This window comes from Haliaeetus albicilla, chromosome 18 (assembly GCF_947461875.1).
Source record: "Haliaeetus albicilla chromosome 18, bHalAlb1.1, whole genome shotgun sequence".
NCBI classification, from domain to species: Eukaryota; Metazoa; Chordata; class Aves; order Accipitriformes; family Accipitridae; genus Haliaeetus; species Haliaeetus albicilla.
Genome location: NC_091500.1, coordinates 14340299 through 14364536, shown reverse-complemented (window position 1 = coordinate 14364536; position 24238 = coordinate 14340299).

The window sequence follows — 24238 nt, the reverse complement described above, 5'->3', positions numbered from 1 at the left end:
AGCAAGTTTGCAGATGACACCAAGCTGTGTGGTGTGGCTGACACACCTGAGGGATGGGATGCCATCCAGAGGCATCTGGAGAAGCTCCAGAACTGGGCCCATGTGAACCTCATGAGGTTCAGCAAGGCCAAGTGCAAGGTCCTGCACATGGGTCAGGGGCAAACCCTGGTATCAATTACAGGCTGGGGGATGAAAGGATTGAGAGCAGCCCTGCAGAGAAGGGCTTGGGGGTACTGGTGGATGAGCCCGGCTGGACATGAGCTGGCAATGTGCGCTTGCAGCCCAGAAAGCCAACTGTATCCTGGGCTGCATCAAAAGCAGCGTGGCCAGCAGGTCGAGGGAGGGGATTCTGCCCCTCTGCTCCGCTCTGGTGAGACCCCACCTGCAGTCCTGCGTTCAGCTCTGGGGTCCTCAGCACAGGAAAGACAGGGACCTGTTGGAGTGGGTCCAGAGGAGGGCCACAAAAATGATCAGAGGGATGGAACACCTCTCCTATGAGGAAAGCATGAGAGAGTTGGGGTTGTTCAGCCTGGAGAAGAGAAGTCTCCGGGGAGACCTTACTGCAGCCTTTCAGTGCTTAAAGAGGACTTATAAAAAGATGGAGAAAGACTTTTTAGCAGGGTCTGCTGCGATAGGACAAGGAGTAATGGTTTCAAACTAAAGGAGGGTAGATTTACACTAGATGTAAGGAAGACTTTTTTTACGATGAGGGTGGTAATACACTGGAACAGGTTGCCCAGGGAGGTGGTTGATGTCCCATCCCTGGAAACATTCAAGGTCAGGTTGGATGGGACTCTGAGCAACCTGGTCTAGTTGAAGATGCCCCTGCTCATTGCAGGGGGTTTTGGACTAGATGGCCTTTAAAGGTCCCTTCCAACCCAAACTATTCTATGATTTCATGATCCTTCCTATCTGTCAGTGTCATGGTTTAACCCCAGCCAGCAGCTAAGCACCACGCAGCCACTCACTCACTCCCCCCCCCCACCCAGTGGGATGGGGGAGAAAATCGGGAAAACAAGTAAAACTCGTGGGTTGAGATAAGAACAGTTTAATAGAACAGAAAAGAAGAAACTAATAATGATAATGATAACACTAATAAAATGACAGCAGTAGTAATAAAAGGATTGGAATGTACAAATGATGCGCAGGGCAATTGCTCACCACCCACCGATCGACACCCAGCTAGTCCCTGAGTGGTGATTCCCCGCCCCCACTTCCCAGTTCCTAAACTAGATGGGACGTCCCATGGTATGGAATACGCCTTTGGCCAGTTTGGGTCAGGTGCCCTGGCTGTGTCCTGTGCCAACTTCTTGTGCCCCTCCAGCTTTCTCGCTGGCTGGGCATGAGAAGCTGAAAAATCCTTGACTTTAGTCTAAACACTACTTAGCAACAACTGAAAACATCAGTGTTATCAACATTCTTCACATACTGAACTCAAAACATAGCACTGTACCAGCTACTAGGAAGACAATTAACTCTATCCCAGCTGAAACCAGGACAGTCAGCAATGTGTCCTTGCAGCAGTGAAGGCCAATGGTGTACAGGGCTGCAATATGAAGAGTAGGCAGCACACCCAGCTTCTTTTCAGAAGCGCCCAGCAAGACAGGCCACAGATACAAGATGCAATGAGGGGAACTCTGATTAGATAAAAGGAAGAAATTCTTCAGAGCGAGGGTGATCACTGGAACAGTTTGCACAGCGAAGTCTTGAACATCTGACACTGAGAAACCTTATCCAACTTCAAATTTCATCCTGGTTTAGTAGGAGTAGAATCAGATGACCTTCAAAGTTTTCTTCTGACCTACATTATTCTATGCTTCTATGAGGAAGATTAGTTTTATCATTTTCTGTTTACCATTCCTAAAGGTACCAAGAAAAGTTTGTCAGTAAGACATAAATTGCCTGTAGTACTTAAAAGGCCAAAGGCCTGTTTATAGGCTAGAGAATTCATCCTGAAGACCTGAACGTGGGTCTTTCAGTATTTGCTTTTCAAGGACTAGGCCACTACATTTCAGGGACTTCTAAAGAATTTAATTGTTATCGAAATCCTTTCCCACCAGTCAGACCATTCTGCTTTCCAATTTGTGTTTCACATACAACTGAAAGTTAAATGATCACACTGAAGATATCTGCAAAGTTTCAAAAACTGTGTGGTACAAATCTGACCTACATAATTTATTTTTCTCTCTTATGTATAATTAGTACTCTGACATTACATGTACAAATTTTGCTTCAGTGTTAGGGGACTTGTCAAAAAGCAATATTTTCTTGGTGACATTGCCCTTTGGCTACAGTTTTAGTAAACAGGTACTCTAAAAAGAAATCTATTCCTTGTTTATAGCAAAGAGGATTGGTTAGATTTTTTTTTTTTTTAATAATTATGGAATCAGCATCACCTATAGCCATATACAGAATGTAAAATTAATTTGCATGGGACTTTGTGGTCTTTTTGTTCTTAATCTTTCACAAACATGATAAATAAAGAATATGAACCTGTAAGAATGAATGATATGAACTTGCAGGAAAAGGGGAACAGGAAATAATGCTGTTCAGCATATTAATAATATATATAACATATATATGAAATAGATAGATGGATAGATATCTAAAATCATTATTTTATGTTAAATGAATGCCAAATCAGAGTTAGAACCATGCCTTTTATAAAATGTACATCACATTTACATACACACATATAAAGAAAGTATCTTTTCAGTTAATTATATCTTTTCCAATATTTAATTATCTCAGCAAAAATGTCTGTACTGATCATAAAACTCAGTCTGAATACCATTGGAAAATTTCAGCAGTTTTGCTATGGCTTTTTCTGCAAAGTACAGTAGGGAAAACATTTTTCTCAGTGTTAAAAAAGATTTAGTGGCCTTTCATCTGATACAGATCTTGAAGTCTGGCTGGAATATTGTGAGGACCTTTCTCTTTTCTCTTTCCATAAAGAACTGGGCACCGCTGGCCGTATCGTAAACCATGGAGAGATCACAGCTCTCATATCTTCTGGAGAGGGGCTGAGCACTGAAGTTCCTCATAGATGCTGCTCCTGAAATCACAAGACTTTTCTTCTGGGTGTGGCTCTGGGATGTGACACACTGGACTCAGCAGTCAATAGCAACTAATTGAAAAAAGAGTCTAATCCCATTGTGGGTCCTAACAAATAGAAAGGGTAGGGAGAAGAGCAAATATGACAAAAAAAATTTAGATAGCCTGGAGAGAGAAATTCAACTGCAGTCAAAGGAAGGTGGGTGAGGAGAAACTTAGAACAGATATATAACTATTAAATAGTTAAAAAGATTTAGGATGAGGACCCAGCTGGAGGTCACTGAAACCTGACAAGGAGGGTAGGCTATGTAAACTGATGTGTGGTTACTGCTCCTGAGGAGCTAGCCTAAACGTGGAAAATATCAGGAATATGGACATACTGCAAATGGCATAGGAAAACACCTTATATATAAAAAAAACTAGGCTGATGAGAATAAGTCCTCTAAGTCATGTATCCTACCATAATCTTGAAATGATTCTGAGAATTTTATGTAGCTATAGCTCTTGGTGTCTGGCTTTGAAAGTGACCTCCGATGTATTTTAGCTCCCTTACATACTGGTTTACACGGAGGATAATAATCTCATCTTGCAACTAAGGGTAGATGTCATTATGACAGAACTCTGATTTTTCAATTTCCTTTTTAAAATAGTAACAAAAAATTTTAAAATAATTATTTCACCAAGTCAGGCAATAATCCCACTAAAACATGTGATGAGACAACTACAGGCTATATCATAATGTGCAAATAATAAGATTGAATTTAGAGTAACCGTACAAAATTAATACCAGAATTTTCTATTTTCTCTAAATTTTAACTACTTTTTATTGTGGTTTTCTAGTTGATAAACATGGTAGATAAATGTGTTTTATACAGATAAATGTAGAGAGAAAGAGAGCAAAAAGGAATGAGTAAGCAACAATGCTACTATTTTGGTTTGTCTAGAAAATGATTGGGTGAGCAGTACCCCAATCTTATATAACCTTGTGCAGCAGCTTAAAAGAAACAAGGTATTTTCTATTATTTGTACAATTCACAACTTTGAAAAAAATATATACTGCAGCCTAGGCAACTCAGACATACTATAATCTAGGTTGCTGCTAGCAGCAGAATGAACCCCCAGAACTTATGGCTTTGCCACCTGATATGAAAATATCTAAATAAATAAAATCCATTCCCAATTGTACCCTCAGCTCACAATCATATTTTCTTTCCTCATAAGCCTGTCAATATAAGTTATTTGGTGGAACAATTTATCTGAACTGAAAACAGACTTACCTGCCAGTGGAAAACAACATTTCTTTCCCAATCTATTTATCCAAATTAAACTCTGAATCTGTGACTATCATGGTAAGCTGATAACTGTACACTGATGTATATTATGCAGTTTTGAATAAATGTGTCTTTGTTCAGTATCTGCTTCTGGGAGTTGTAGCAACACTTCTGTTTACTTTTCAGCTGATTAATTTCAGATTTTCCAGGATCTTTCCATTCTTCGTCTTAGTTAGACGTTTGTAGCTAGGAGCCTTCAACAATATAGTTTAGTGTCTTAATTATAATTCATGTCACCTGGTCTTTAAACGGTTGTATTCAGACACATTTCTGCATCATGCTTTGTGAGAATTAGAATCTCCAAGCATGGACACTATAATATTATAATATTATTTCTCCTTAAAAGCCTAATCTTCCCATAGTTCTAAAGAGAGGTCAAGCTCTCATTTCCCTGGATTCAGGGAAAAGTGAAGAATGTCTCAAATATTCAGACATACAGGAGACCAGGTCCTGAATTAGTGTAGGGCATTGACAATTTAAAAATCTCTTTGAGCTACATTGTTGAATATTTACTTCAAGTTGGTTCTTTTTCATATGCTAGAACATAGAAAAGGACTGAGAAAGAACTAAACCACTACAACCAGCTTCTTTAGAACTTCCTTTTTTGCAAATATTATATTTTAAAAATTTTTTTAGGACTTCAAATTTTCACTTGTAATAGCATGGAGGAATGTACCCAGTTTGCTTCTTTTCCATTTATTCTTAGGCTGAACATTTGAGAGGTACATACTGAGGAGGAAAAACGGCAAAGATTATAGTCAGGAAATGCATCATCTGAATGACATACCAGAAAATACCAGATTATTACCCATTTCTCTTTCAAAAGGCTACTAGTGGTGATTTCTTAAATATGCTAATGAGGCCCTACAGCATCATTTCAAGTTACTTTTCTTTAGAAGGAATAACATGAGAGGAGAAGCTGAAGAATACTGATTAGCATTTAGTTCTTATATTTTCTTTTTTTTTTCTGTATACAAGAGCGAACTGAAAATAATGGCTGCATTGATTTTATTCACAGTAAAAAAAGAATAAAGCCCAAAGTACCTATATTAGTAAATGAGTTATATGGTTATAGCTGACAGCAGTGAAAGCACAGCTATAGTATATCAAGTATGTCAAGTACTCGATAACACTCAACAGGTGTACACTGCTAGTATATATTGCCTAAATTCAAATGTTTGAGAAAAGTCTCTAGCTTCATGCAACTGTGTGTGAATGAGCCATTAGCACCCTTGTTGTGTATCCTTCTCAGCAGTCATCTGTCAAACAAGAAGCTAGCTGTATGTGAAGAGAATAAAACCAAGAGCAGCAACAAGTTCTAGTTAACCTAGAACTTAAAAAAAAAATAATCACTTTTTAACAGTTTTGGAGAAACTGTTACTTTAAAATACTAAAGACAATTTTTGCATAGAGAAAACTATTAATAACTTCTCTGACAGTATATGCTGACCTCATTACACTTGTGCTTTCTATTCTTAGATATCATTTGCCTCTTACCTGCTTAGACTTAGGCTTTGATTCAGGAAAAGCAACTTAGAGGACAGAAGTCTTGCACACTTCTATAGAAATGTTTCTTTTTATGTTCTGAAAGTACTTTGGACAATTTCAGGAACCAGCAGATAAATAATACTGAGAAAAGGAACTTGGTGATAGTTTTAAAAATTGGTATAATTTAATAAGTAAAACTGTAGTATAAATGGCTTGATTCAAGTTTGAATCCACACTATGAACCTCAGAGTTCAGAACAGGAGATCATTCAAAATGCAATTTGATAAAGATAATATATATATAAATGCAAAATCATGTTTTAATATCTGGGTTTTCATCTTTCTTCTGAAATCTTGAGATACAGAAATTTGCAAAATTATTTTCTTGTGAAAGTCAGAACAACTTGTCATATGTTTTCATTCTGAGTATTGTGACTTTAAGAATTTTCTTAGACTCAAGAAAAATCATGAAAGATCACTTCAAGGAGTACAGGCAAAATCTTATTATCAGTAAAGAATCCTACTGGCTTCCCTGAAGCTGGCTTTTTATCCTATGACTCCATCTCTTGTAAGCCATACCTGGGCGGGGGGGAAACCACCACCAAACAAACAAACAAACAAAAACCTCAACTCATAATTCCATTTGGTTGGATGGAACAAAGTGGATTTCTGTGCTGTGCAGCGTGAGCACTCCTACTGAGCCACCATCTGCACAGAGTCTCTAACTAGATCTCAACTAGTTTTGCAGCAAAGATTTCTCTGCAGCCACAGCATAGTTGAAGGATTTGCTTATCCTTACAGAACTGTGGAGAAGCTAGCAAGGCCACGAAACTGTACAATGGAAAATTTCATCTGCCAAGAAAATGAGTTAATTTCAACAACTGAGAGAGTATAAAAGATGCAATGAAATTCCTTGTCTGTAATGCTCTTGTTAGGCACTCTCTACTTTGAATTTTCCAAACCTAAATTTAGTGACCTTCATGTCTGTTAGAAGGACAATTTGTCAGGCAGCCATTCCTTACCTGTCTTTTGATCATTTTTGGAAGCTGATTTCATCATGTGGTATCAGCGTGGAGAATCCACTCCAGATGAAGAGGAATGTCTTTAGCATTCTGGACTTGAATCCTGCCTATATGTGCTGAACTTGGAAGTAATAACATTTACAGTGCTTTATTTTAGAGAACTTCACTTTACCCCAAAGCTGCCCAAATCAGTGAGAATCTTTTCATGCATTTCATTGGACTTGTGCTGGTTCCTGGTAGAAGCAGTTGCCAGTATATATACAACTGGGGTCTCCCAGCCATTGACTTCCTCTCTTTCTTGATACCCCTTCTAACTTGGATGTCTCACTCCTCCCTTATTCCTTTCCATTGATCCTCCACTCTTGGTCACTGCTTCCTCATTTCATTCCCACCTCTCTGTAGCTGTCCCACAGCCCATAAAGAGTTGTCCCTAGGTCCCAGTCAGACCCAAGTCCCTTCTCTTCTAGTCCTTGCCACTAGCTTCTCAAACCTCCAGGCTACCCCAGATTTCTACCTACTGCTGACAGGCTTCCTGCAGTGCATGCCTCCTCCTTGGACCTCTCCTGCTCTTTGTTGTGTCAGACTGTCCTGCCTCTGTCCCATTATTTTTTTTACTCCAGTTTTGCAAAGAGGGTAAGTTACTACACAGTTGTCTTGCTTCACAGCTGAGACATAAATAGATGGAATTGTAACTGCGTTATTCATTATTTTAGATGGTGGCAAAGGAATATCAACTGCTTGTCTCATAGCTCTAGAGTAAAAGGAGTTTTTTGCAGATACATCACTTTCTTCTGTGGGATTATTTTAATTCATTTATATAACTGTGGAAATAACTTTCTTTGAAATATTGGTGAAATCCTCCAAAATGTTACACATATTCTCGATTAAAAAGAAGAGAAGAGAAGAGAAGAGAAGAGAAGAGAAGAGAAGACAAGAGAAGAGAAGAGAAAAGAGAAAAGAAAAGAAAGAAAAGAAAAGAGAAAAGAAAAAAAGAAAAGAGAAAAGAAAGAAAAGAAAAGAAAAGACAAGAAAAGAAAAAAGAAAAGAAAAGAAAGAAAAGAAAAAAGAAAAGAAAAGAAAAGAAAAGAAAAGAAAAGAAAAGAAAAGAAAAGAAAAGAAAAGAAAAGAAAAGAAAAGAAAGAAAAGAAAAGAAAGAAAAGAAAAGAGAAAAGAAAGAAAAGAAAAGACAAGAAAAGAAAAGACAAGGAAAGAAAAGACAAAAGAAAAGAAAAAAGGAAAGAAAAGAAAAGAGAAAAGAAAAGAAAGAAAAGAAAAGACAAGAAAAGAAAAGAAAAGAAAAGAGAAGAGAAAAGAAAAGAAAAGAGAAAAGAAAAGAAAAAAGAAAAGAAAAGAGGAAAAAAAGAAAAGAAAAGAAAAGAAAAAGGAAAAGAAAAGAAAAGAAAAGAAAAGAAAAGAAAAGAAAAGAAAAGAAAAAAGAGACAGATAAAAGCAGTATCTTGGGACTAAATTCTTGATTCCCAGAATAACCTAGCTGTTACGCAAACATGAAAGGAGAATAAACATGCCCGAGGCTAGTAGGACAATGAAGCAGTATTATGTTTTTTTGAACTGTAGTGTTTTACTTCCCATGGGTTGCTCAGTCAGGTTCAGGAGACTGGATCAAGAGAGAACAGACCTGGTCAGTCAGTTGAAAGAATATGGAAACTGGCTTTTTCTGAAATGCAAAAAGACTTATTTCTAACTATGAGCTGAAATTTTTCCTCATGTTGCTTTTGAATTGGATTTTCCTGTGGAATTCATTCACATAAATACTGCAATAATAACAACAAAATGTATGCAACTGTATCCCACTATCTTCTTTTCTTAGTAGATAACTTGCTTCTTGAAAGAGTGTCCCTTTGTTTTGGAAAAGCATAGTTTAGACTCTGCAGCTGTATTGTGCTCTGAGCAATGCACCTGAATTTTAACACTGAACTATGTCTCTAAATTTTCCTCATGTATTGTGAAAGAGCTGAATACAGACTACTGCAGAACATTTTAACTTTCAGCTATATAATAAACACAAAGATATATTATTTCTAAATCTTATTTTAATGGAATTGTGGGGTATAGTGGGAAGCCCTGTAAAAGCCTACTCTCATTGTCTTACTATGTTTGAACTTAATTATAAGCCCTCAGTTTTCATAATTAGAAGATAATGAAAAGCTATGGCAGTCATCTCGCTGTTAGCAATTCAGCTTCTTCAAGGTGTGGCAATGAATCAACCTGCACAGAAAGTTTCTGTACAAGGTCACATAATCTATTATCCAGAAGGTGAGCACAAGCTCTGTGACTGTAAAGAAAAGGAAGCAGACCTATGCTTGAAACTCAGCAGAATACATTTAAGGAGCTTTTATTTCCGTAATAAGCTGAATTGGAAGATAATACATGGAAAATCTCCAGTTGTGAACCTGTGCATGCTGACTGCTGTGACCTGCAGATTTCATGTGTGTTGCTGTATTGCTTGGACAGGCAAACTACCTTTGAAATCAGCACAGAGGTAGAAGTAGGACTGAAATGCTGTTTTGCTTTTTGAGCTTCCTACCCCCACATTTTCTGTTTAGTCTTTTCATCAGCATAATACAAAAGCACTCGAACACACTCCCTAGAAGTTTAAACTGCATTTCTGCCTAAATATTTCTTCATCTATTCTTTGTTCTTAGAAATAAGCTAACAAATAGATAGAAAATATGAGTAGTTATTCCACTCTCAATTTTCAGTAAAACCTTTGCTGAACATGATGGTATGTTTATTATTCTTTGGTTGCTTATTGCCAAAATAACTTGCTGCTTGTAAAATTGAGCAAATGTTGGCTAGGATTTCTTGGTCCATTAAAGCCACTTTGCTCTTGGCACAGATTTGGAAGCAGCATGGAAGTGATATAAGTGATTTTAACTAGGCAGGACAACTCTGTAGAAATCTGGCAGTGGAGCTTTTCTCTGCCTAGACCAGCTGCACTTTACAGACTGCAGTACAATACAGATGTTCCCATATTTTTTAAAGCTAAATCTTTTTCTATAAGACCGTGAAGGTAACTTACACTGTCACAAATACACTTTCTCCTTTTTCCATGATCACTCATTGAATTTCTTGCTCTCGTGTCTTGTTCTATATTAAATTTAATTTATTCTGAATAAGATTATTTCCCCCCCTTTATAAATAGACATGTAAGTAAATAAGATATGGAAATTTATAATACATAGTATAAGTTGATACATAATATAGTCTTCATATATTATATATATAATTTTATAATAAACCACGTTGTTATTTATATAATAAAGTATATAAACTTAAAATGTTACACAAGTCCTGTTAGCAGTTTTGTGCCCCTGAAGAACAGCAAGATACAAACATTTAACCGTATTTATTCTAACTAGTGCATTTCATAAATTCTAAAAAATAGCGTACTTCATCTTTTTGTTACTGAAAGTTGTTTTTATTTTAATTTTAAAAGTAAATCAAATAAGATATTCCGTAAGGGTTTTATAAAGATTCTGTTGATGAACATTTCAGTGAAAAAAAATATTTAAATAAGGGCATTTATAACAATAAGAACCACTAAAATATTAAAATATTAAAACTCTAAAAATGAAATTAATATGAAATGAGTTGGCAGTGGCATTTTCATAATAAATAATAATCTCCAGGTTCTATGTCATCATGTCAAGACTCTTATTCAGTGGGAAAGCAGCACAAATGCTTATTATGACTGGAGGAATAATGCAGATATTACTTCTATGCTTACCAAATCTAGTGAGAGCTTTGCTGATGGAGAACAGGACAAGGTCTGTTGCATGCTATTCAGTAAAAAAGAAGCATGGAAGTCATAAATGATCCTTTTTATTTTTCTTTCTTTCTAGCCAGCTCAGTTTTTCTCCAGCTCACCTTGAAGCCATGGGAAACTCAGCACTGTATGAACAAAAATGCCAATAGATTTTCTTGCCTGTTCTAATAAAATAGTTTACTAGGAAAAAATAAAAAATGAAAAAAAAAAATCTGTCTCATGATTTAAATCTAGCCAATCGAGAACATCTCCAGAAAAATTAAAGGAGTTATTCTGCCTGTTGTTCTTTTTTTTAGCATCTCTTAAACCAAATTGTACATGGGTTGATTAAAGAATACAAAAATATGCCTGTATTTTCACTAGCATAATTGTTATAATTTAATTCTTCAATTTTTATCTGGCAACATCAGAATCCTTCTAATAGGTGAACTTTGAGTTTCCCTGAAGAAAATGATTTTTTAAGTAAACATGATAAACCCCAGTAGTTCCAGGGCTGTTGCTTTGCATTCTGAGGCATTGCCTGCCAGCAGCTTCCAAAGGCAGATCAAACAATGCTTTGATGGAGACTAGGGCAGAGGATAACTGTAAAGGGGTAAACTGAATTCTAATGGGCATTTGGTTTTTCCTAAAGCAGGAGACATATTAATATTGATGTATTAATTTGCACTGAATATGTAATCTTTGCATGTTCTATAGTCTCCTTTGTTATTAAAATGTCTGGGGAAAAAAAAGACAAGACTGGGTTTCATTTCTTCTAATGAAGAATACTTGTTATGAACATTAGGCTGACTGTATTAAAGAAATATCTTACTACTGAAAAAATATATATATTCTCATTATTTCTTTATTTTTTACTTATAGATTCCAGTAAAGAGGTGTGTTTGCCTTTTCATCAACATGATGTCTTAAAGATGAAAATGTTCTCTGGATTTTCTTTAGGTGGAAAAGAACAGTAACTAAATGTGACAGCTTTAAAATTAGAAAAATATCTGTACAATCTCTACTGTTATAGTTTGTTTCCACCTGCCTCTTAAAATAGCCTTTTAAAAACCTCAGTTGCAGCTGAACACTGAGCTTCTGTTAAGAAGTTAGGCTTCACCATACAAATCTTAAGGCTTGTGGTCATTTCAGCAATCCTCTGTCATCATTCTGAACTACCCAGCTGGCTCATGATCACCTGGGGGTCCTTTACTGCAAAGCCTTCTTAATGTCTTCTATGCAGTCAGTATATTCTCACAATCGAATATTTATGATTTTTCAGTTTATATTCTTATTTTCTGATCCTATGTCACTGGTTTTCTCTGCAATACTTTGCAATGTGTAATTTAAATGCATAATTCCTGTTGTTAGGAAAAATACCATCCGCAGCTTTAAAGACAAGTAAGGATATGCTTATATGTATGAATGAGTGACAAATTTTTTAAGATACCTATCAAAGGAAGGTAATATCTGTGTTACCCAAACTGTCATGATCTTACTGCAATTTCCATAATTAACTAAACATCCTGAAATACAGTCTGCATTTTTTTTAAGATTATTTTAACTCAGTGTCTGCTCTGAAGCATATTCACTGTGACTGTCTTCAGTGAGCCCACTGAAGGTCAAGAAATGAGTAAACAGTCACATATAGCACAAATGTTCGTATATGAACATTTAGAATGTGTGACTAAATCAAAAAGAAATATACCTATGCATGCTGGGGAAAAAAAAAAAGAAAAAATATAGGGGAAAATATGATTGAACTAGGAATAAACTTTAGTACAAATTCATTTTATTTAGCTGTTTATGTATCTATCTGTCTACCTATCATTAGTTTAGGAGGAAATTGGGTCTGATTCTTGTTTTAGTATCAGACCTCTAGTACAAATTCCCTTGCAGTCTTAATTGCGCTGCAGAATCTGAAATGTTTTTTTCCATCCATCCTTTTCTTCTTTAAAGTAATAACATGAAAAATTATCATTCATACATGGAAGAAAACCCCTTCATTTTCTCTCTGTCTCTCTTAAGATTGCAACTATGGTTAATGATTACTATTAGTACTATTAAAGTAACAAATTACTGTTATAATAATAAAAATAAAACCGTTTTTAAGAGAAAAAGAGAGAAAAGAATTTTCAGAGCTTTTCCTCATTTTTACTATGGACATTTTGAAAAGAAGTTAATAACATAAATGTATTATTAGTGTCATTTTATGATTCCTGTTATTTAACTGCGTATTAACATACCATTATCAACTATACATTTCACAAACTAGAGGAAGTGCTTATGACTCTTAAATTTTTTCATTTTTTACAATTTTTCTTAGTCTGTTACAATTTAGAGAGAAGAATTTCTCTTGCTAAGTTTGACATGAAAAAAAACCCCAACTTTTCAGAAGTAGTCACTGTAAATGACAAGTTGTTCTGAATGAAGCATGTATTATTGGACATTCTTTCTTTTCCCAAATGGAATAGAAAGCTGAAGAAAAACATGTTGGGTTTTTCTTTTGCCTCTGTTTTAGATCAGATTCATTGAAAAAATGTTTGAATCCAGAAGAAGTATGGTAATCTAAAAAGAAAAGAACTAATTTATTATTTTTCTAAGGGGATGCTATCATTGTCATGAAAATTACAGTCTGTATTTCCCCTTTTTCTCCACCATGTAAAACACCTGTTTGAATATGAACTCATATTTACAGAAAGTAATTTCTCCCACCCCCCCAATGGATTGAAATGCCTTTGGGTGTTATTAGAGTAAATACTTTAAGAATTAGACTCTTTTTTCTTTTTTTTTTTTTTTAATGTCCGTAATGCAGAACATATGCAGTAGTAAAACAAACTGCCGCGACTGATCCTATCAACAAGGCGAAGCCAGGGTGTGAAGGCACCCACCTGAAAGAAACAGTGACTGAACAAACAGCAGACCTTTCTCACCTCATGCTCTTCTAGGTAATCAATAGGATCCTCTTCTGGATCTGTTACATGACTGTAAAAGTAATTACTATGACCTGTTGCTTTTCATTTGCCAGAAATACACCAGCCCCTAAAATCTTTTGTATGACCTCTTCATGCAATCGCTCCCTAAAATGTTTATTTAAATTAAGCTGGCTAATTTTAAACACTTTAATGATATGTCTTTTTTTTTCAGTCCACTGGATTTTGTCTGAAATATGTTAGGAAGCACTCCTGTGGGTTACTGAGCCAGCTTCTCTGGCAACAGCTGTAATTATTAGCAGATAAAGACATTTCAAATAAAAATAAGGGCTTGGTTCTAGTCTTCCAGGACACCGCCATAATATCTTTACTGGGTCTATGGATCAGCCTATGAACCTCATCTAGATGGAATAGACATGCTGCCCTTCTTTAAGGCCCTTTGGAGGTAACAGCTTGAAGCTACATGTGATCTCTCCCTGTCTTTATCTTGACCCACGAGGCTTTTGTTATATGTTCTCTCCTCTGTCCAGCCAAGGAGGGAGAGTGATAGAGTGGCTTTGGTGGGCACCTGGCATCCAGCCAGGGTCAACCCACCACAACAGAATATGACTAGCTTACATGACTAACAGAACTAGTATGACTAACAGAACACCACTAGCTTAAGCTGTGATGTACAGATGAAAAATGTTTCCCCCAGAACATGTTTCCTTTACCTCCCTTTTTCTTCTTTCGACTCCTTCCTCCCCTCACCTCACCATTCTCTCCAGCATCAGTCTGACTTCCCTGCTACTATCTCAGACTATTCTTTATTGATTGTGCTTTTGTACATCATTCTGTCTTTATTAGTATAAATGTCATCTCTGGATCTGATCAAAGGCCTGCTGAAAACACCAAGAGTACTCTCACTACAGTAACTGTGGTATAAACACATCCCATGTTATCCTTTGAATACCTGTACTGAAAAATGTGTTCTTTTCCCTCAAAAAAATGAACTTCATTTAACAAGCTCGTAGGTGATCATACTGTGGGAAGTCTGGCCTGTCAAAATATTTGGTTTTTTTTTTTAATTTCCATAAATTGCTTTTGGGTGTCTTTGGATGGGACTTCTGGAAGTATACAAGTATACACTTCAGCTGCTCCACAGGTATTACTTCAGGTACTGCAAAAGCTTTTTTTTTTTTTTTTTCTTTTAATTGAAAGATGGCAGATAGCTTGCTCCTTTCTGCTTTTGCTTCTTCCTGTCAAATCAAGGCACAGCATCTGACCATCTTTAGGAGATGACATTCAGTTACTAAAGGTTATTTCAAGTTGAACAGCAAGACTTCCAGTGAATTTCAGAATAGAATTACAACTGGTGTCATTGCCAGTCTAAGTTTGCACTTCTTTTTTTGCCCCTTCCATGGGCTGCATATTTGCCTTCTAGTCCCTTGTGCTGGCACCTGAACTTGAGTGGGACTGAGCAGGCAGAGAACTAACCCAGTATAAAAAAAAGAAGGAAGAATTTTGTTTGGTTAGTTTACTTAATGGATTCATGCAAAATGCATTCATTGCAAAATGAATGTTGGAATCAGTTAAAGGGCACACATGGGACTGCAGGGCCAGGAATAGGGGTGGAAAGGGCAAGGTAGAGAAAAAGGATGTTTATCTTGTACCAACGAACCCTTAGAGTGACTCGGGCATTTCATGTAAGTCCTTCCCTGTGTATGCCCAAGGGTAGCCTGGAACACAGGTTTGTGGAGCTTTTTTTACACATCAGCTTTTAAATGTCTTGTTCCAGGCACAAAAATATTCACTTTATACTTCATTTAAAATGCTACTTAAGTTATGTGTGGGCTTATGTACCTTGCTGAATCAGGGTCAAAAAATCTAATTCATGATCTGGGGGGTGGGGGGGAAATGCACCCTATACTAAGTGTATAAAATAAGCCATTTCTTTTCAATGGACTTTTCTGACTACTGAGTCGCAGATCTGAGTGTATTTGCTGTAGTATAGTAATGTTTTCCAATCAACACTGATAAGCCAGTGAGTCACAGATCAAATTTATCAGGTACAATTTGCACATCCTGTTGATGATTTCCTTGTGCAACCAATTCCATCAAAAATTTGTGCTGTCAGATCAAACAAAAGAACATGTAGGGCAGGCATTTTCCACTTTTAAAGTAACAACTTCACATGTTCGGCTATGTTTTGAATATCACTCTTGCCCTGAAACTCTTTTAAAATCAATTCCAATTTATTGCTAAAATATATAATGATTATATGCTATTAGGTGGGTCATAAGTCTCTCAAGAGTAATGGAAATTTTTTCAATTGTTTCAGGAGTGATAGATAAAACTGAAAATTACTCAAACCACCATTTTCCTGTAGTAATCTCTTTTGCATGAAAATATGTTGGTTTAGTAAATGTACTGTAACACTGCCCTTTCTGTGGTGGTGTGCCCCCTCCTCTCCCCCCAGCTTAAGCCATAACCACCAGTGGGGGTTGTGATGGCTGCACCCAGCTTAGTCCGGACTTTGGGTGCTGGATGGCAACATGGTAGCCAAGGGCTGTCTGGAACAGTGACCCAGACATCTTGCTGGTATGCAGATATGACTGTAAGTCAATCGACTTACTCCATAACTAATGGACAGCCCAGGGCCCGTTGAGCTCTCCTGCACGGCAGCGGGCGGCACGCCAGGATCTCCCCGTGAGTAGGGACGCCTCCCAGGGTCACTGCTCGAGGCTGAGAGATTCCTTGCCGCAACAGATTCTTGATAAGTGATTAATAGCATGCTAAACTTTGAAATCTTAGCTAAGTGATATAAAGGATTGATTACGCATATATAATTCTTTAGACATAAACCGTTGACCAAGTCTGGGACTAGGAGTGGATCCATCCGCACCTGGACTCCTCTCTGAGAAGGAGTTTAGAAAGCAAGGGGGTCCATGCTGAACCTTATGACCCAACGGGAGGGTCTCCCTGACAGTTTTGTCTGAGCCTGTCCTCTATGCAGAAAATATCAAGTGAACCTTGCCATCGAATCTTGTTAAACCGCTGTTGCATTTACCATTGAACTTTGTTAACTTAGTGTTCTATATCAGTAAAGCGTATTGTTGCTTTGTGATGGGTTAACCCTGGCTGGACGCCAGGTGCCCACCAAAGTCGTTCTATCACTCCCCTTCCTCAGCTGGACAGGGGATTGAAAAATATAACAAAGAGCTTGCGGGTCGAGATAAGGACAGGAGAGATCATTCACCAATTATTGTCACAGGCAAAACAGACTCAGTTTGGGGAAAATTAACTCAATTTATTACAAATCAACCAGAGTAGGGTAATGAGAAAGAAACCCAAATGTCAGAACACCTTCCCTCCACCCCTCCCTTCTTCCCGGGCATAACTTCACTCCCCGATTTCTCTACCAACCCCCCCCCAGTGGCACAGGGGGACGGGGATGGGGTTTACGGTCATCACATGTTATTTTCTGCCACTTCATCCTCCTCAGGGTGAGGGCTCATCACACTCTTCCCCTGCTCCAGCGTGGGGTCCCACCCATGGGAGACAGTCCTTCATGAACTTCTCCAGTGTGAGTCCTTCCTACAGGCTGCAGTTCTTCACGAACTGCTCCAGCATGGGTCATTTCCACGGCGTGCAGTCCTTCAGGAGCACACTGCTCCAGCGTGAGTCCCCCACGGGGTCACAAGTCCTGCCAGAAAACCTGCTCCATGGGCTCCTCTCTCCACAGATCCGCAGGTCCTGCCAGGAGCCTGCTCCAGTGTGGGCTTCCCACGGGGTCACAGCCTCCTTAGGGCATCCCCCTGCTCTGGCGTGGGGTCCTCCCTGGGCTGCAGGTGGAGATCTGCTCCCCCGTGGACCTCCCTGGGCTGCAGGGGGACAGCCTGCCTCACCATGGTCTTCCCCACAGGCTGCAGGGGAATCTCTGCTCCGGCGCCTGGAGCACCTCCTCCCCCTCCTTCTGCACTGACCTTGGTGTCCGCAGGGTTGTTTCTCTTACATGTTCTCACTCCTCTCTCTGGCGGCTGTTTCTGTCCGTCCCAACTTTTTTTCCTTCTTAAAAATGTTCTCCCAGAGGTGTTACCACTATCACTGATTGGCTCGGCCTTGGCGGGTCCTTCCCAGAGCCAGCTGCCATGGGCTCTCTAGAACACAGGGGAAGCTTCCAGCAGCTACTTACAGAAGCCACCCCTGTAACCCCCCCCCCCACTACCAAAACATTGCCACACAAAACCAATACATTCTTCTCTCTTATGAGTGAAGTGAATCACTCCATCCACGATACCTCCTTTAACCAGGGTACTTCTGATGTATTCTACATCTACTTAAACACCAGTTTGCTCACTGGAAATGTCAAAAGAAAGCCATGTGTTCAGATAGCTTTCCTTTCTTCAATCTTACTGGAATTTGGTGTTTACAGATTCCTTGGGTTTCTTTTGTCTGTGTCTTTTTCTCATGCTAGCTATTTTATGGATCACTGTATAATCTAGGTCTTTCCATAAACCAGACAAAATCGTTACGTAAAGCAGGCAAACTATTGCGCCTACGTTAGTGGTTTTCCTTAACAAGGGAGCAAAGGAGGTGAAGCAAGTTCCTAGATATATGTTTTGAAAAAGTATTTTCTTATGGGATATTGAATATAAATTGCCTTTAGAGCTTCATAAAATCAATAAAAGTCATGTTTGCAGATCCTAAAGACATGAATGGACTTCAGAGATAAAGTGATTATATTCTATTTCATCGTGTAATTTCTTTACTCTGAAATTTTGTGAGTTAAATAATCTGGAAATATCTATCAGCATTAGATGACTATTTTTTTCAGAGACCGAGACTTGATCATTCAGTAGTCATAAGTCAACATCAGAGTTCAGAACATTATCTAAAAAAGTTAAAGTGTTAAATGTAGGATTTTGACCTCTAACTCCTACTGGCATCCTATCTGTTTCTTGAATAAGAAATAGAATTCAGCAGACAGACAGGTAGGTAGAAAGATACAGATACCAGCTAAGTCCCCAAGTTGATTATTACACAGTTATCAGTGTGGGACATCTGTAGTAACTTGAATAACCATTATTATTACAAACTTGGTATAACTATTCAGTCTTGCTATGTTCATAAATTAAACATTTTTCTGTCGGGGGTAAATAGAATTGTGTCATCTAGCCATCAAGATTTGATAAAGCATTATACAAATATCTCTTCCCCTGTTATTAGTTTAAATGCAGAATACACTGGCTCGGTTGGAGATATATAGTTTATATGGAACAGTTTGATACACACAGATATTACAAAACCATCATCACAAAGAAGCTCTGCTCTTGCTGTCTTTTCTATAACGAATATTTTTATTTTAGGAAAGACTTCTTAGTTAAATAGAAATCACTAGTGTCATGCCTCCCTGGAACAGGTTACCTCCATCCTTGGAAGTTTTCAAATCTTGGCTAGAGAAAATGCAGACTGATTTTACCTAGTGCTAGCAATTATTTCAAGTGAGAGGCTGGTCTGAAAAACCTTCAGGACTCTCTTCTGACTAACATTTCTGTGCCTGCCTGACTGAACTACCTGGTAAAGGAATTCTTACCTGGACATGGCTGTTTGATACTGAGGGAGAATACAAACCAAAGTGCTCTATGTGTTATTTAGTGGAACTGAAGACATCAGTTTCCAGAAGCATCAGTTTGGAAACTTTGAATAACTTCATATTAACTGTGAAGATTTATTGTGAAGAACTGTGAAAACCTCCCCTTTCAGAGAGATTTTAAAGTAAGTTTGCATAATCAAGGTAGGAGAAAAGAGAACTATTGAGACCCTTTCCATATCCAACCTAATCATAGAGCATGTTGTAAGATTGGGCAAGCAGTGTTTTAGAGAAAAGAATACTGACTGATCTGGATGTGTGGAGGAGTCAGACAAAGAACAGAGGAGCTGGGGGTCTCCAGCTGATCTAGGACAGCAGTTGGCCTCAGCATCTTGCTACTACAAGATAAACACGGCACATGTGCCGACATGCTATCTAGCCAAGCACCAAGATCACCAGGTCAGCTATTGCAAATGTGTTTTTACCACTTATATATGAAAGTCTAGTAGCGTTACCAATAACAAAACAGCTGGAATTTAAAAAAAAAATTTAAAAAGCCTGTTTGTGGGTGTCAAGTTTTCATTGCAATGTCAGGAGTGTGATTCTGTGCTGTGAGAAAAAAAAATCCTTTTACCTTTCGCAACACAACAGAGCACTACGTCCCTCATATTCATTAGTTTTTAATAAGTGAAATAGATACATTGTCCAGCAATTTTTCAAAAGCAGGAACTGCTCATCAGGTGTTTGAACCCTATCTGATTAGTTTATGTAGCAAGTCCATGCTAACTAGCTGCAACTGACTCTTGCAAGCGGCTGTTAGACTATTCAGCAGAAGGTCCACAGGTCAGAGCTCTGATGGCAGCAAAAATGTAAATAGTGCAGGAAGATGTGCTACTCATTTAGTAGGTGACGCTGCTGCCTCAGACTGTAATAAAACTCTGATCTAGAACATATTGAATCCAGTGTTGCTCAAGATACTGTTCCTTGGAGAAAAGCTAGGGTCAATTGTTGTTGGATATAAGGTGGTACAAACTGAAGTATCTCATAATCACTTACATTTCCTTGCTAAATCCATGTGTCAGTATAAAGTGATTTCACACAGAGAGGATATAAGATAAAAGACTATTTAGACCAGCAGGAAGGGTGTCAATGTTTAATGAAGACTTACAATGCCTTGAGGAAAACAGTAAATCTTATGCATTTCCAAGGTGGTTTTATTCATCTTAACTAATGAATATTGCATATTCTTTTTTAAATAAGCTAAAAATAACTTAGAATGAATGGACAGTTTAGTTGGACACACTTAGAACTTTCTTTATGATGCTAACAACACTGAAAATTATTTCACTTTTTTATAGAGATCGCTGTTTTTGTAAAAGCAATTACAGGAATGATTTGTGAAACCAAATGTATATAGTATGGAGTGGTAATTGAAGCAATTGTTTATTGTTTTTTACTTCTGTGGATGTATCAGTAGAAAATACAAACTCATCAAATTTGTGATTTCAGTTCTAGAAATATATTTTTTTAGATCCTGCAATGAATTTAAATTTTTTTTTTTTTTTAAATCCTGCAATGAATCTATAACAAGAATCTATATGAAACATACCTTGATATTTTTCTTCGTCTTGCTTGCCATGCCTTGCCTTCCCTTCTCACAGGAACAGATTAACATGCAACTTCTAAATGGATTTTAACAAAGATACAAAGTAAGCTCCAGGTTGCTCTGAGCAAAACTACACGAAGAAGGTTTGGAGGAGCTTTCCCCCCCCCCCCTTCTCAAGAAGTTAGAAGGTAAAGAGATAAAAATTGAGCACATTTAAAAAAAAAATTACTCATATTTCATCCTTAATTATTACTCTTTAAAAGGCTTCCAATTTTTAAACATTAAACAATTCTTATTAGCAAAACCAAAAATCCTTTCACACTTTTCTATTTCTTTTTTTGTCATATGCTCCTCCCTTCATAATTCGAAACTCACCTGCAGTGTCCTAGTGTTCTGCTTCCTTGTGTGCCTGTCACCACAGCAATTTCTATGCTGCTTTGTCTGTAACCCTTTCTGATGCACTGTCAGTTGTGTTTACCCTCTTCTCCACCTTGTCTGTGAGGTCCCTGACCCTGAATGCATGTTTAGACTCAATCATAGCACAGTTTTGATTTCATGAATATTTTAAAATAATTTAAACATCTGTTCTAAATGCAGCAGAAACCAGTTTTCTCCAAATGTGACTAGAGTAGTAGTTGCAAACAAAAGAAGAAAAGAGTAAAACGCACTTTCCTGGTGTAGACAAATCTATGTTTGTACAAAGTGAATTGTCACTTTGATCTGTTTTAGAAGATCACAGTCTTCATCAGTTTCGACACAGCAAAAAAAATGAATTGTCAACAGGCCTTTGTAGACACTAATTTTTTAATTGAGAGAGTAATTGTCTCCCTTCAGCTTCTCACCAATCTTAACTTTAGCTCACACATGCATCTTAAAGACATTGGCCATATAATTACAGTTAGATTATACAGAGATTAGTTTCTAATTTTGTACTGATTTTACTAGGTTTAGTTTTGACTAGCAATGTGAAAATTGTAATAGGAAGTCACAGTTTGATTCAAGCAGAAAATAAGAATTAGTTATAGAATTTATATTCTTTCTTGCTTTAAAAATATAAAACACTAAACCACAGAAATTTTCAAAGAAATACTTAAATCATTTCACCCACATAATGCAAATAATCAGTTTTACATACTCATAATTACATAATTTCTATATTTGCAACATCAGTAGAGGCACAATGATCTTACAAATATTTTATTAAAATAATTTTAAGTTAAAAAGTTTGTATAAATGTCTTTTCAAAACTCTTGTTGTCTTGAAAATATTTGTTATTGTCCAATATCTAAAGCCCTCTAACAGATTCCAAGGATAAATAAATAAATACACTACAAAATCTTATTTTCCTCTACACAAACCAAAATGTTTTTCTGGGACAAAAGCAAATTAAACTTATTTATATTAAATAAAGTTAAATAGTGTTCTGTACTTGGAAAAGAAATGCCTTACTCTTTTTTTCAAGGGAACTCTATGGTCCCAATATTAAGGTCTAAGGACCTTCTTTGATATGATTGGAACCATTTATATATCTGTAATTTTAGTATCTATAGAAATCGCTTTTATTCCATTGTATTTAATATAAATTGCCTGGACTACTATGGCTCAGTGATGAGTATAGTCATAGGACACTTAACTATAAATTATACCAATTTCAGGTTAGTTTAGATCAGATTGCACCTTTTTCCAATGTGATTGCTTTTTTTCCCCAGTGAAGAAAAACATGTAATTTTACATTGTGCATAAATTCCATCATGCTTTACAGGTTCCCTGCCTTCTTGAAAAGATATGCACAACCAGAAACGCCACTGAGCCACATGTGATTTCATGGATAGCAGAACATTGATTTCACAACACAGACAGGGACATAAGTTTGAATTACTCTAAAATTTCAGCTAACTGGGTGAAGAAAATGGTTCCTAACTGGCATACCTTCAAATGTCATCAAAATGTTGGTTTAATACAATAGCATTTAGTAACGGTTGTACTTACAAGATGCAGCAGCATCCCAGATTGAGCTAGACACCATATTATTGACAGGACTATCATGACTTTGAAGTGTTACCCAGATAGAAATACCAAGAGACTTAAAACTTCAACTGAAGTTCACAGAAGTCAGTGCAAAAACTCCCTTGGAGGTTACATATCTGACGTATACTGCCATACATAAGATACTCTATGAAGGAGGAGGGAAGGGAATTTCCAGAAAGTTAAAGAACAGTGTGTGTCAGAAAAAATTATTTGTATTCTTGTATTTTATTTGCAAAGAAGGATAAATAGGACCCAATATTTCTTCTCATCAGTTCACTCCTAATCGCATAGTGGTTTCACAATTTCTTACACAGTGGGAGTCTGATCACAGAACAAATAGAGGCGGTAACTTGGCAAGAAGAAACTATAAAGAAGTTCTGTGCACTGACGGCACTTCATTTTCATCACACTCAAATATAGGGGAGTATCTCCACAAGCCCAGAGGAGCACAGGGGCACAAAGCCAGGTGGGAGCCCAAATTAAAGACTCAGAGGAAGAGGACATTCTGTCTGGGCCTCTCCCAGGGCTGTCCCAGGAGAACCATCTCACCATTTTCCATGCTTGAAACCCATCAAGAGTCAATGAGACAGCACCTTTTGGACTGAGGGGGGTTGCTGCCTAGGGACATGGGACAAAGTATGGGATGCAAGAGAAGAACATTTGGGGATTACCCAAGACTTATCGTATGCTTACAGCTGGAACCAAAGGCAGGGAAAAGGAGGGATGTAGGTCACTTGGGGAGAAAAAAAAGCATGGAAAAATAGAGGTGTAAGTGGATGAGAAAAGGCCTGTTATGTGTAAATAGTTTGCTGATCAGTGCACTTGGCTGGCCATGCAATCTGCCCTATCATCAAATTCCTTTCTAACTCTTTTTCCTGGGTAAGAGACTATTCTGTGTGCATGTGTGCATATACAGGTGTGAGTGCAGCAGCTGGAGTCAGACCACAGATCAGATGGCCCTGGTGCCCAGGTGCCAGAGTTACTGGATTTAAGTGCCAGCAGCTGGAGTGAGACCTCAGGTCATAAGGATCCATGTGTCCATGAAGCCAGCAACTGGAGCAAGTGCAAGTGTGTGAATGATTGTGAGCACTCATGAAGCTCAAACCAGACCAGCTGCTGAGTAGGTGACATGGCCTGGGAGCCAGGGGTTTGTGAAACCATTGGAGGAGCTGGAGACGTCAAAGGGACCAGAGGTTTCCCAGCTGGGTGTGTGGGGGTGTGTGTGTCTGTGTGTATTTGTGAGCAAGACAGTCTATACCAGCAATTGGAGGAGGACTGTAGCCTCAGAGTTTGCATATCCATGTGCCAGCAATGAGGGAGACTGGGATCCAGGGGCCAGCCACTGGGCAGAGTGTCTGAGCCCAGCTACTGGAGCAATCCACATTATATATATATATGGTCACCAGTGGACCAGCCAGAGAGGGGAGCAGGATGTGGCC